The 12,601-nt window shown below is 39.8% G+C and overlaps 1 protein-coding gene across 3 annotated transcripts in view; it reads left to right on the top strand.

Annotated features, from left to right (window-relative positions):
• The first annotated feature begins 45 nt into the window (after window positions 1–45).
• Window positions 46–12,601, top strand: part of GALNT13 (polypeptide N-acetylgalactosaminyltransferase 13) — a 514,121-nt gene continuing 501,565 nt past the window's right edge. For all 3 annotated transcript variants that reach the window (XM_037143386.2, XM_037143385.2, XM_053671600.1), the window contains exon 1: window positions 46–408. The gene's annotated coding sequence lies outside the window, so the exon portion shown is untranslated. The remainder of the gene's footprint in view (window positions 409–12,601) is intronic.

The raw sequence follows: 12,601 nt of genomic DNA, 5'->3' as shown, positions 1-12,601 counted from the left end.
AGGGGGCGGGGGCCGGGGGCGAAGTGACCAGGCGGCGGCGGCGGCTGAGCCGAGGGGACTGTGCGCTGGGAGCCCTGATCGGTTTCCTGCGCCTCCTCGGCCTCGGCTCCTGCTCTCGCTGCGCTCACGTTGTCCTCGAGCCCGCCGCCGCGCTATGAGGGCGCCTCTCTGGGGCTGGCCGCGGCCGGAGCCCGCTCGCGCTGCTCGCGGGGAGGTGTGAAGAGCGAGGCGCAGGCGGGAGCCGGGCAGTGCGCGGCGCTCGCGGGCCAGCCGGGCTCCAGGTGAGCTCAGGCTCCGCGCGCCCGGCACTCGGCGCGGCTGGCCAGCGCCCGCCTGGCTGGGTCGGAGGCTGAATTACGTGCGTGGACCGCCGTTCCCTCTTCGCGGGATCCTTGGCCACGATAGCAGGTCTCCGTCTCTCTTGCTCCCCTTCTCTTCCTTGTAATTGTCTGGGGCGAGTCACCCCTGGGCCGCCAGAGTGCCCGGGTGGGCGCCGCCAAGTCCTGCAGTGAGTGGCAGGGAGCGGAGTCCTGCACCCCGCACCGGTCCCGGGGCAGGGCGCCGGCGGACCGGCCGAGGGCTCTCCGAGCTCCCCGAGCGCGGTCCCCCGCCGCTGCGGGTGCGGAGGGGGGACCGCGAGGCACGAGGCGCGGAACTTTGTGCCGCCGTCCGCCCTCTACCCCGCTGTCTCGGTTACCCCGCTGATCAGGGGGGTGGGGGCGCAGGACCCCTCCGCGTCTTGGTGACGCTTGGCGCAGGGCAGTTCGGCCTTTCCACCCCGGCAACTTTTTCCGACCAGCTGCGGGCGACCGGGAGCTGCGGCGACGCACAAACGCTTTCACACTACCCGGCACCGGGGACGTTCTGGATCTCGGGTGTCTTCCTCGACGGTTGCCTTGCTCTCTTTCTGCCTCCCTTTGCCTGACTCTTTGAGTGCCTCTCTGTCTTCCCTTCTCTCTGTATGTCTTTCTGTCTCTGACTTGGTTTCTTCCGGGGTCTGACTCCCCCAGCCTCCGGGTTTCCTTGTTTCTCTTTCATTCTCTTTCTCCCTGGGATGTCTCTGTGTCCCTGTTATTCTATCGCTTCGGCTTTTCTCCCAGTCTTGCCGTATTTTCTCCTTTTTTGCCTTTCGCTTCGTATTTCATCTCCCTTTCTCATTTGCCCTGACTCGTCCTCCCAAACACCAGCTCCTACATCCCAAGGAGGCGCCCCGGTCAGGGGAACACACCCCGGCCCACCTTCTGGGCACCTTCAGAGATTTCCCTGCTGGGATCCAGAGGGGATGCGGGGATTGAAGCAGCCTGCCCTTGTCTGGGCTGTGAAGTCGAGCTCAAGAGCCAGCCTCTCCTTTCGGGGTTCGAGGGCTCTGCGCTGCTGCCAACCCGAGCGCGCGGAGGCTGCTGGTTTGGACAGCGAAAGCTGCAGGCGCCCCTACCCTTACCCGGAGCCTACATCTCCAGCCTTTACAGGCAACCAGGGGGGAAGAGGCGGTGGGCAGGCAAACCCAGAAGCTTACTGATCCAGGGGGAAACTAATCTCGAAAGGGTGGGAGTGTTCAGGAGGCAAAGGTGTTACTAGCAGAGGAGCAGAGCATTTGGGGACTGCCAGCTTTAAACTGCCATTGCACTCAGTCCTTGAGCCGTTTGCTTGGGAGAGCTCACCGTCACTTCTGTCGGAATCAGGACAGAGATTTTACTTGTAGGGTAAAGACACTTGGCTGCCCCTTGACATTTTGTGTTTCCTTTAGGCCCTCAAATCTTTGGCTTTGTGTGAAGGTTGCCTTTGCTCAAGGTTGCTACCACCTCGTGTGTGTGTGTGTGTGTGTGTGTGTGTGTGTGTGTTTGCATTTATGCCCTCTAGTGTTAAAGAAACCTGCTGGTTTAAGAATATTGAAAAGTAAGGTCAACCAATTGATGACTGACTTTGGACCTCTCACCTTCCCAGATCATTCTCCTTGCCTTTTTGCTCATCCTTTCCTTTGCTTATCTTGACATTTTTATAGAATTACAAATCTTTCCTTTTCCCTGATCACTACAAACTCCTCTTCTCCTGCAGCATTAGAACCGTAATATTGAAATCCTGTTCGAGTCACTTCAGAGATGTATAGATTTGGAGAATGTTCATAGGCCAAGGCTGGCTTTGAACATTGGCTTTGAACATAGGTTCATTTGTCCACACTGTTTGCCATAAACCAGGATTTCACATCTTTCTCTTATGCTCCTGCCCACCTTCAAGCTCCACTGAGAATGTTACCTGTCTGCTCCTGCTCATTTAAATAAGTGCTTTAAATTTACCATTTCTGTGATACTTGTGCCATTCCAGAGCTTATTGGGATGTCTCAGAGCAGGTTTGGGGAGGAAGAAAGCTTTTCCAAAGGAAGTAAGTACTTGTAGCACTGCTGGTGTACATTAATTCTAGGTCCCAGAATCAAAAATGGAAGGGATGTGTCTCAGATATGGAGACCTTAGCTCAGTGTGGGAAACTAGTAAATTCTTAATAAAAACTTGTTGATTGAGTAGCATGCAGCTAATTGTAGGCTTTGAAGTCACCCACTTTGCTTGTGAGCCTACATACAAAGAGTTGTATTCTGTCTCCTTTTCCCCCCTTATTCCATTTAGTCTGTTATGAATGGGACTAGAGGACTAGTAGAAAGGATGTTGCAACATGTGTTTTCTGTGTCTTTTCAGCTCAGTCACGGCTTGAGTTCGCCATCTCTCCCAGTTTTAAACTTGTCCGATACTCTTTAACAATCATTGCAGAGTGGAAGAAGTGAGTTTAGAGGCCCTGATGGTGGCATTTCTCAACCTTCTGACCTAAAAGTAGATGAGGACATGACATCACTTGTGGAAGCATACTTTTGTGTGGTTTTTAACAAGTGAAAGTTCTCTGTTAAAGAAGAGACTTATCTCCTTAAAATATTTTGGAGAATAAATTGATCTGCAAACTGAATCAGTTACCTTAAATAATTTATAGGTTTCCTTACTGCTTTGAGTATATTTGAGTAGTGTGATACTACATGTATATAAGAATTTGCCAAAGTACTTGGAAATGTGGTGTCTTTTGATATAATGTTCTAGGAATCCATGGGCTGTAATATTACTTTTCTGATGATTTGGTACTCCCCTCTTAAAACGGTTGGGGAGTTGCCCTGATGGGTGACTCAGTGGGCTGGGCATCGACCAGCAAAGTGAGAGATTGTCAGTTCAATTCCCAGTCAGGTCACATGCCTAGGTTTCAGGCCATGTCCCCAGCTGGGGGCATACAAGAGGCAACCAAATGATGTTTCTTCCCTACATTGATGATTCTCTTGCACATAAATGTTTCTCTTCTCTTTTTCCCTCCTTTCCCCTCTCTTTAAAAATAAATAAATAAAATATAAAAAAATACATTTGGGGATTTGCCATGTGTATTTTTTAAGATCATGTTCAACAGCTATTTTGCTTTTTAAATTATTACTTATAAATCACCTGATACACTACTTATTTTTTTGTATTAAAAATTGCAGACATGAAGGTGAAATTCTGATATTGGTTGAGATGTGTTCTGATTCCATACCACTAAGAATATTGAGATGCATTTAACTTTTTGACTTAATATGCATTAGTTTCAGGTGAAATAGTTATGTTAGAGTGAAATATAATGTTTCCATTTTGCCAGCTTGTTTAGAAGTGGTAATTGTAACAGGAACATTACCACCTAATAGTATTGTGCAGTTTTTTCAAACTTCGTCACTTTAGGAAGAGGGTAAAAGAACAAGCAAATGAGTATTTTATTCTCTCTGGTATGGCAAATGAAGAGAATATTGGTGTTTCTGAACAAGAAAAACAAGGAACATGACTGAGTGTAAAGTATTGGTACAGTAGCAATATGTGAAATAAATAACAGTGCTCCATGTATGTAGTAAGTCTTTGTGCTTTAAGAAAAGAAAGTTTCTTTACAGTTTTGTTCTTTAACTAATTTGCCTTACCAGACATCATATTCTCTAGCAATAAACAACCTCTAGCAATAAACAAACAGTTTTGGCTGATTTTGATACATTACTTTCTTGGGTTTGGGTTACTACCAGTAGACGGGACATAGAGATCTCTTAGATTAATCAGATCTTACAGCATCACTACTTTGAAGTACAAGTGACCATATTAACGAATGGCCTAGCTATTAAAAATTTTAACTGGACTTTTGTTCTAAATCCTTCATTTTGTTGTTGTCATCAGAGTAAGTACATGTCAAGTAGCAAATCAAGAATTTTAAGTATGTGTGCTCACATTGACTCAGACAGTCTGTTGGAAAACATTTCTTAACATCATCACCCTCCACACACATATACATTAAGTTTATGTTTGAATACATAAATCACTTACAGATCTGACACTGTCTGCTTTGATAAACCATTTATCATTTTAACAGATTAGACTCCTGCCATTTAATTATAGGCATACATGCTTTTGAAGAGTCCAGCTTTTTATTGTTAGATTTAATACTTAGAGAATGCAAAAAAATGTAAATAAATGAATGCATGCATTAATTCAGTTGTAATTGGTCATTCACTTGGAGCATTACAAGAAATTATCTTTGGGGACAAAATATAAATCAAACAGATTTTATTCGTTTCATACTTATTTCCCCTTGATTCAGATTTAAACCTACGTGTATGTTTTCAATGTAGTATATTTATAGTAAAATATTTAATAGGTTTTAGCTTGATTACCAAGATATAATTAAAGGTGGCTAAAGACATTTGTGTAATTAATATATGTCCTAATGTTCCTTGTAAAGACATTAGATAAAATTCATTTTTTTGCTATGAATTTTACAGTTTATTTTCTTAGTATATCTCAACATTTATTTAAGCTGAATTCTTATTTTTAAAAAAGTATTACTACAGCCTTGGCTAATGTGGCTCAGTGGATTGAGTGCCGGCCTGTGAACCAAAGGGTTGCTGGTTCAATTCCTGGTCAGGGCACATGCCTGGGTTGCGGGCCAGGTCCCCCATTGAGGGGTGTGTGAGAGGTAACCACACAGTGATGTTTCTGTCCTTCTCTTTGTCCTTCCCTTTCCCTCTCTCTAAAAATAAATAAAGTATTTTTTTAAAAGTATTACTATAGATTATTAAAAGCTGACCGAGGCCTAACATTTAGAATGAGAGAGAGTTAAGTTAGGGAGACATGTCTTTTCTCTAAGGGCCCAACTTCAGTCAAATGTCCACATTATTATAACCCTCATCAACTGTTGATTTCTCTCGTAATGTTTACCCTGTGATAATCATCCAACCTGTTCAGTAGAATTATAGCAAGTTGAAAAATACCAGTTTTTAAAAGTGGTTTCATATTAATGGTTAATCCTCCCAACATAACTTCAGAAGGATGTAGGGAATACAGTGACTATTCCATCATAGATAGGAACATATTTGTGATCATATGAGCATTTTCTGTTATGTGAGAAAATTAAAAAGACTCTCTGCATTGAATATCGAGACTTCTTTTGTATTTTTTAGAAGTACTTACCTTAAAGATATGTGGGGACTGTCCAAAATATATCGTAGCAGAGTTTTAACATGACATGAAATTAATTGGGAATCTGTTCGATATATTAAACTACATTGAATTGTCACTTAAGTCTTATTAAACTCTTGTAGAACATTATGGGGAAGAGGGTGATTAAACTGCTGGTTGGCACTTTGGTGAACATAATACATGAGCTGAGTAGCCACTGTAAATAGAATAATTTAAAGCACAGCGCACATGTTCAGAATTACTCAAATTATACCTCAGAGATAGGAGTAAATGTCAACTTAGTTTCTTGTCTAATACTAATTGCCTTCACATTCTAAGCACAGCACCATTTTTTGTTGTTAAAAAATGGATTTTGACATATGGGGAAGATTATCTTCCTTTAGACCAGAAACAAAATAACTCACTTAATTTCTGCTGGACTGTTTTATTATATAATTTGTTTTAGATGGAGAAGATGGGATTTGTATGACTATCAAGAGCTTGATGCAATGCCACTATTAATCTAGTAAAAGAAAAATGGGCCAAAATACTTGGAAACAAATGTATGTGAAGATATAGATATGTAAATTTATTTGGGGGGGTATCAAAATGGTTAATTTAGTTATAAGTTGATAAAATGATGAAAATTTATGGAATACTTACTTTGTGGTCATGCTGTAGGTAAGTAAATATCTGACATGTCTTACTTCATTTTATCCGCATGAGTGGGCATTACTCTCACTATCCCCGTTGTATTGGGGAGGACTCACTGGCTCACAATCACACAGATAATATCTAGTAGGGCAGGGATCACATCCGTTCTTTCTGTTGGTGAAGCCAGTGCTTTAACAGTTCTCAGTCTGACATTTTTACTGACTAATACATTTTTTTTAAAAGTGAATGCCAACCTCAAGGTGAACATTTTCTTTTCCACAGTAAGAATGATTTACAAAGTCTACCTATATCACCATTATTTTATAAAAGAATGGCCTTTTTAGCACCAGCTAAGATGGCAGAACTGAATCTCAAAATATAATTCTTAAAATAAAGTTAGCTTCCTGTGCATTTTTTTTACCTTGCACTCATTTCTCTGATTTAACAAATACAGCTGAAAATTTTATCATGGCATTGGTAATTTATTTCATTGCATTCTGTAAACTGTAGTTGGGAATCCTTGTTATCCTAAACAACTATAACACACTGCCTACCCATGTACCCAAACAGCACAAGCCAGTATGGTCATCATATTCATGACTTAATGAGACCCAGCCCCTATAGCTATTGCATTCCCTTTCTAGTTGCAATTCAGGGAAAGAAACTTGGATCTAAGGAAAGATGTTAGCAATTGTTCTAGCCTCATTTGACTGCTTCAGTGTTTGTTGAAGGGATTAGAGGATTGGAGGTGATTTGTTCCTTCCTTGCAGTTCAGGACAAATCACCCTCACTAAGACGGTGCCAATCTATGTTCTGGGGCAAGGTGCACCTGTCAACATACTCTTCTGTCCTCCCCCAGTCTTTAGGGATCAGTTGTTCCTTTTTTACTTCTTTCTTTGCCTTGCTGAGGACAAAACAGTTTTGTTTCAGGTAAGAAAGAAAATTCCAAAGCTAAACTTCTAACTGCTTTTGTAAAACTGACTGATGCTGTTTAATGCCAGGTTGCTTTGGTTAGTGACTCTCGTGGCCATTGGAGAGGAATAGTGATGGTGGGGTTGGTGAGATGAAGCTAAATGGCTTAAGATATTGTTGAGCGGCATGGCTGACAAACCATTTTGTTCACTGAATTTACCTAAAAAGGTTTTTTGTTTGTTTTAATACAGGTTGTCAGGTCCCATTCATACAGTCTCATTTACCTGGGATGGGTCCACAGGATATGTCTTTGTAAACGTTTCACAAGCAACTGATCTACTTCTAGTACTTAATTTTTCAGATTCACTCATTAATTTTATTTAACAAATGCAAGTGTGACTGTTTTCTGGATACCATTTAAAGGCTTTAGAGATATTGATTTATTTCATTATAATAAGTTCCAAAAGTAGGTTTTATTGGTACCTCCACTTTATAGATGAAATTGAGACACAGAAAGGTTAAGTTGTCCACAGTAAGCTGGTAAGGGGCAGGGCAAAGTCTGTGCTATTTTCATGAAATGATTAATAAAACTACCTGCTTTAGGTCAAGAAGCTTGAAATAGCAGACTTGAAAAAGGAATTTCAATGTCTATGTCTTGTTTTTTATTTGAGTAAGTTATGGTTTTAAAGGTGAAGAAAGACATAAAAGTCCTTCAGGAGAACGTAGGCAGGAAAATCTCAGATATTCCACGCAGCAATATTTTGTCCCCTAGACACACTGATATGTCCCTTACAGCAAGGGTCATAAAGGAAAGAATAAACAAATGGGATCTCATCAAAGTAAAAAGCTTCTGCACAGCTAAAGAAAACAGCATTAAAATGAAAAGAGAACCAACTGTATGGGAAACATATTTGCCAATGATGCCTCAGACAAGTGTTTGATCTCCAAAATATATAAAGAACTCACAAAACTCTACTCTAAGAAGACAAGCAACCCAATTAAAAAATGGGCAAAGGACTTGAACAGACACTTCTTCATTGAGTACACACAGAGGATCCAGAGACTTATGAAAAGGTGCACAGTATTGCTAGCCATCATAGAGATGCAAATTACAACCACAATGAGATACCACTTCACACTGGTCTGAATGGCCATCATAAAGCAACAATCAAGTGTTGGGAGGTTGTGGAGAAAAGGGATCCCTAGTGCACTGTTGGTGGGATTGCAGACTGGTGCAACCACTATGGAAAACGGTCTGGAATTTCCCCAGAAAACTAAAAATGGAACTGCCTTTTGACCTGGCAATTCCACTGCTAGGGTTATATCCTAAGAACCTATGCACCCCAGTGTTCATAGCAGCAGGATTTACAATAGCCAAGTGCTGGAAGCAACCTAAATGCCCATCAGTAAATGAATAAATTAGAAAACTATGTACATTTACACAGTGAATTCTACGCAGCAGAAAGAAAGGAGCTCCTACCCTTTGCGACAGCATGGGTGGAAATGGAGAACATTATGCTAAGTGAAATAAGCCAGGTGATAAAGGTGAGATCATAAAAACCATATGATCTCACCTTTAACTGGAACCTAATCAACAAAACAAACAAGCAAGCAAAATATAACCAAAGACATTAAAATTAAGAACAAACTGACAATAACCAGAGGGAAGAAAGGAGGGGATAATGGGGGGGGAAAGGGTGAAGGGTTTACAGGAACAACTGTAAAGGACACATGGACAAAAACAAAGAGGGTAGAAACGGGGGAGGGAGATGGGGAGGGCTGGAGTGGTGGGGAGCAATGGGAGAAAAGGCAGAAAACTGTACTTGAATAACAATAAAATTCAAAAGTATTTAATAAAAATAAGTATACTAAAAAAACAAGTGTTCAAAGCAACAATATTCAAATAGCTGTAAATATATGCTTATTTAGAAATCTGAGACAATATATGGTTTCATATTTACTTTTTTCATTTATATTGTGAACATTTTCCCATGTCATTATATTTTAATATGAAATTTAATGGTTATATAATAATATTTAAAAAGAAACAAAAATAAAGGTGAAGAAAGAAAACCTGACCAACTCAGACTTTTAGAGTTGAATAAAAGTTTCTCTTTTAGAAGTAATGGCACCAAATTAAGAAAGAAAGTTAATTACAAAATTTGGGACAGAAAACATGGAAAAATCAGTGGCATTCTTCAACTAGATTATTGTCTTTACTTACGTGCAGACTCCGCCCTGCGTGAAAACAAACAAACACAAACCCATAGGAATTAATATAGAGTGATGTAGACAGGAAGAAAAAATTAAAATCCATAAGTAAATAATGTTACTCCATATAGACTTTATAATTGAAATCCATATATTTGACTAACCTAATAAGAAATATTTTATTTTTATAGTGTTGCTAAAAATTTCTTCTATTACAATAGAAAATACTCATATTTAAGAAAAGTATTGGAAAATCCCTTAGAAATTTTTATTTTTTTCTCAGTTATGTTTTTTGTAAGCTTGTTATATAATGGAATCTCTATGCTGTTTTGTAATCACTGGTATTCTTTAAGAACTGTTGTATCCATCTTTGATGAGATGCATTTTCTCCTTATGCCTGGCCTTTGGTCAATTTTAAGCAACTATTACTTAATATTTTTAAGGCACTAAGGCAGTGTTTTAATTAGACTTTTATTAAGTCTTTAAAAATATAAATATTATTTTAGACTGATAATTTGATTAAATTATGTAGATTATTTGAATGATGTACTCCTGGTAATGAGTCACTGTACCTGTCTTTTTTTTCCTTAAATAAAAATCCACACTTAAAAACATTTCTGTTTTCAGATTCTGTAATCAAGTGAGGGTTCATGGGATTCTTGACTAACCTTGACTAACCTAGTTTCAAAACAACAGACTCTTTTTTGTTTTTCTGACAGCAAATTCTACCTCTTTTTCTAAATCTTCAAGGCTCATATTTCTTTGATTCTCTTGATAGTTCAGGCTCAAATAGGACTGTATGTCATTTGTCTGGAAAAATATTAGAACATAGTGTTCCCCTCCCTGTTTGTGATTCAGATGTTACCCATATCCTATGGATTTTCAGTGTCCCTCTGTATTTTGTAATGAGTAAAGACTGTCTTTATAATTTCCTTACACTCATTTTCTTCTCTTGTATCCTCCCTTGCTCCTCTCTTCCTTTCTTTTGTCTTCATGGTGATATCGGTTTTAAACTATCTTTCATGCCTTAATATATTGTCACGTAGCAGAACTGGACACTCTATTAGGTGTCTTGATTCCGTTAAAAAAAAAAGATAAAAAAGAGCTTCCATTTATTTTGTCATTAGTCTCTGGATAGGTAAAAGGCAGATGCTCTAGCTCTTGCATTTGGGTCATTTAACAGGAGGCTGGGGATGCTAAATTTGCATCTCATTACCTTTGTCTACTTTTAGAATTGTGTGCCTGGGCCCTGCGGTCAGTTGGCAGTTGGCAGGGCCATGGCTCCAAGGGGATGCTGTGCATTTGAGGGGATGCCAGTTTCAGTTGCCAGGAGTTTCTCACATCTTTTGGTCATGCCTTTCTTATAAAACATCCAATATGTGTTTCATTATTAACTCTAGACTATTGAGTTCATGTCAAAAATTCATTGTGGCACTATTGGTAGATCGTGATGAATGATTTTTATCATTTATTTCCTGTGGCTCCCATTCCCTGACTTGAGGATACTGTTGTCCCTATTTGGTAAACCTAGACCAAACATTTTGTTACAGATTTTTAAAGAGTTTTATTATTGTGAACTAAGTTGAGATGAATCGTAGGTAATTGGATGGTGCAGCTGAATTAACACATTGAATTGCCAGTTATGAGACACTTCATTTTCTGTAACAGACAACAATGAGCCCATTTTGCTTCTACAGTGAACAAATTCTTACTATCTATATAAAATTCTAATTCAAGTGGGGTAACATGTGTGCATCATTTCCATTCCTTTTGTAAGGAAAATAACCTCCACAATATATTTGCAGCCATCTCATTAAATAATTTTGAACTTCAATAAATCTTTTTCTTTGAAAATGTTAATCAGCTGTCTCATTCCCCACAAAAGGACAGACTATTAAGCATTCAGAAATAAGAAACAATACTACTTTTACCCTGTGTACCTTAAGTTTTGTGCAGATGTAGAGTTTGCATTTATTTCAATAGAGAGCCTCTTTTCTATCACTCTGAACAGCATTATTGCCCTGATGACTAGGGTCAGAGGCAACACTGTAATAATTTTGTTTGTTTTTGGATTTTATTCACTTTAGGTGTTTTAAGGGTACCTTTTCTAGGTCAGTGGAATTGCTTTTAAACAGATGAGTCTGCTTTAACAGGAAGGATTAAGACATATCTTTATCTAAATTTCCCCTGATACTTATTAATTTAAGCATTACAATAAGGGGTCAAAAAGATATCAAGCTGCTACGACAATTGTGTGGAGTGAAGCCAGGCAGAGGAAATTGTCTAAGATATGGGAGGATAGGCTAAAGTGGAGGGGGAATGGACTTTCCCATTAACAAGCTCCCAAAGGCTTGCGGCTCAATAATACCAAGAAAAATGGAAGTCAGAAGTGAGACACTGGGGCTGAAACAAAAAATTCAATCAATGTGTAACCAGCCTTCTGTTCACTAGTACCACTTCTATGTAAACACCCCTATTGCAAGTTATTTCTCATTTTCCCTCTACACTGTCCTTACACACACTAATGAAGTTACCTGGACTGCTGAGGAACAACAAGGGCGGCTAAGGGTGCATCTTCAAACCATAGAATAAGTCCCTTTCATTTTGGCACTTAGAGCCTTTAAGACTAATGTTAGGCTCCTGCTTACCCTAAAGCAATGTTTTTCAGATCAAGGGGACCCACTCAAGTACAAAGGGCACGGCATTTTCTAGTCCTTTATTCATTTTTTTTAACTTTTATTTATTTATCTTTAGAGGGGAAGGGAAGGAGAGAGGGAGAGAAACATTAATGTATGGTTGCCTTTCGTGCGTCCCCTGCTGGGAACTGGCCTGCAGGGAACCAGCCTGCAACCCTGGTATGTGCCCTGACTGGGAATCGAACCGCGATTGTCTGGATCGCAGGCCCGCGCTCAATCCACTGAGCTACACCAGCCAGGGCTTCTAGTCCTTTATTCTTAAATATAAAGCAGCAACTAAGGATTGCCAGACGTTCAAAACATAATTTGAGAAAAAAATTAACAAAAGTCTGCAACAAGGAAAAGGGAGATGGGTAAATGGAAACCAGTAGTAAAATGAGAACCTTGCAGAAAACCATCAGTTTGTTCTCTATATTTGTAAGTTTGTTCCTGTTTTGTTTGATTTTCATTTTTGTCTGTCTGTTTTTAGATTCTACAGGTAAGTGAAATCATACCATATCTTACTTGCCCAATCTCTTTACTCAAGTCAAGGTGTTAATTACCTTTTACCTTTTAAGTTTATCTCTTGATCTTGCTGCTAACTGAATTGTCCACTCTCATTAGAATCTTGCATCTTTAGTTTTATTAATCTGTAAT

This window comes from Artibeus jamaicensis, unplaced genomic scaffold (genome assembly GCF_021234435.1).
Source record: "Artibeus jamaicensis isolate MK-2021 breed Jamaican fruit bat unplaced genomic scaffold, CSHL_Jam_final contig_1832, whole genome shotgun sequence".
Lineage (NCBI taxonomy): Eukaryota > Metazoa > Chordata > Mammalia > Chiroptera > Phyllostomidae > Artibeus > Artibeus jamaicensis.
Note: the sequence above shows the minus strand (reverse complement) of the source record. Positions and strands in the feature narration are given on the sequence as shown.